The sequence below is a fragment of the Tupaia chinensis genome, unplaced genomic scaffold (assembly GCF_000334495.1).
Source record: "Tupaia chinensis unplaced genomic scaffold, TupChi_1.0 Scaffold000706_1, whole genome shotgun sequence".
In the NCBI taxonomy this organism is placed as follows: domain Eukaryota; kingdom Metazoa; phylum Chordata; class Mammalia; order Scandentia; family Tupaiidae; genus Tupaia; species Tupaia belangeri.
In genome coordinates this window covers 6164953-6167290 of record NW_006160229.1, presented here as the reverse complement: position 1 = coordinate 6167290, position 2338 = coordinate 6164953, and the positions used below count along the sequence as shown (strand labels likewise).

Genomic DNA, 2338 nt, shown 5'->3' with positions numbered 1-2338 from the left:
TTTACCCTGCCAGTGAGGTTTACAATTTTTCCAACTACGTGGTCGTAAATGATTTCAAGTTCACCAATGTAACCATGCTTCATCAGCACAGTTAAAAACTGGGCAATGACTTTGGAGCATAACCTAATAAGAACCCGGTGTTTACTTCACTTTTCACAATTACTGATGCTCTTGAGAGAATCGGCCAGGATATTCATGTTCACCATGATGGTGGCACAGAATGATGGAAAGAGCAATGTCATGTGTTTTTAATAAAAATAAATAAATAAATAAATAAACAGAATAATTATTTTCTTTCTTTCCTTTTTTTTTTTTTTTAAGAGAGGTTTTTGCCATAGGGCACGTGCATTCGCCAGACAGAGAGAGAGACAGAGGGACAGAAAGCAAGAAATCACCCCCCAGGGGGGATGGCCACGCCACAATCCCTTCTCCTCCATTCTTCTCTCGGGATCTTGGGCACGCACACACCCGCGCCCAGCGTGAGTTTAAGCCACCTGGTCCGGGACTTGAACCGTTGTCGACTACGTGGGAATCCAGCGACATAGCCATTACTCTAAGTGCTGGTCCCAAGAATTATTTTACTTTTCTTTCTTTTTATTTTTTTGAGAAGTTTTTGCCTTAGGGCACATGTTCTCACTGCCAAGAGAGGAGAGAGTGAGAAATCACTCCCCAGGGGAGGTGGCTATGCGACAATCTCTTCTCTATTTTCCTCCTGGGATCTTGGGCATGCACACACACATGCCTTACGTGAGTTTAAGCCATAGGTCCAAGAATCAAACTGCATGGTTGGCAATGTGGAAGTCCAGTGACATAACCACTGTGCCATCTGCTGGCCCCCACGTAGAATGATTTTCTAGTGTGCATAACAAAATGTGGTATTGACTATTGGGGATGGTTGAATGTGCTTATATCCTTGATTTGATTATTGCACACTGTATACATGTTTTGAAAAATCATACTATACCTCACAAAGATGTAAAATGATTATATGTAAATCAGAAATTACAATAAAACTTTTTAAGTAGGGCCAGCTGGTGGTGTGGTGGAGGCAGCTGGATCTTGCATAAACAATTGTATGATTCGAGTCCCAGAATTGGTGGCTTGAGGTGCACACCAGTCACGTGTGCATGTGTGTACAGGGTCCCAGGGCAAGAGTGAAGGAGAGGGGATTGTGGTATGGCCATCCTCCCTGGGAGGTGCTTTCTCACTTTCCCTGTTTCTCACTCTGTCTCTCTCTAGCAGTCACACATGCCCTACAGCAAATTAATTAAATAAATAAGAAAGAAAATTAATTTAAGTAAAAACAAAAGCTATATATATTTGTGTGTGTGAGCCAAGTTAGAGGTAGACATAGATGAGAGCTAGGCCCTCCCTCTCCTGGGAGATGCTGTCAGGGAGGGCAAGTGAGTAGAGAATGTTCTGGAACCAGGATTACATGATGAGTACAATGAGAGATAATGGATCAGGAGGAACATGGAACTGCAAAGTCTGATGAGGAAGAATGGAAATTACTTTGGATTCAAGACAGACCTGACTTTGAGGTGTTGCTCTAGGTATGCCCTTAGCTGTCTATGACCTGGGGCATTACCTAACCCCTTTGTGTTTCCATATCCTCTTCTGTAGGTCATGACACCATCTACCTCCTAGGTTTGTTGTGAAGATTAAAAACTAATTCATTCATTCCATATCTACTGAAAACCCTCTGAGTGCGTGCTGTTCTCATGAATCTTACATTCGAACTGGGGGATGAAGATACACAAGCAAAATAATGTAAGCGCACTGAAGAAAAGTTGAAATCAAGTGAGAGATGGGAAATGAGTGAATGGTGCAACAACCGATGAGTGGTCAGTAGACAGGGAAGGCCTCTCTGAGGAGCCAGTAAACCCCAGAAAGCAGTGAAAGGCCTTGGGCCCTTTGTTCTCTGAAAGGCCCTGGTACTGCAGAATATCTTTTTCCCCAGAGATTAGAGCAAAAGAGAAGGAAGGACAGGAGTCTTCCTGGGGGTTCCAGTTCCAGTTCATGTCTATGGGGTGGGACCTGCTCATCTTTTCTTCTTGGATGGCTGTCCTGCTCCAGCATGAGATGAGAAGACAACAGTCATACAGGGACTGCTTACCAAGCCTCTACCATTACGTAAGGCCACTCCCCTGTGACAAATCCATATCCATAACACACACACACACACACACACGTATATATAAAGTCCCTTTGTATGTGTGTGTAAAGAATATTAGTATAAGGAATAATTAGCTCACCTGATTATGCAGGCTGCGAAGTCATACAATCTGCTGTCTGCTAGCTGGAGCTTCAGGGAAGATTGTGGCGTAATTCAGTCTGA

At 43.5% G+C, this 2338-nt stretch overlaps 1 pseudogene; it reads right to left on the bottom strand.

Annotated features, from left to right (window-relative positions):
• Positions 1–2130, bottom strand: part of LOC102472930 (COP9 signalosome complex subunit 6-like) — a 6040-nt pseudogene extending 3910 nt beyond the window's left edge.
• Positions 2131–2338: the final 208 nt, after the last annotated feature.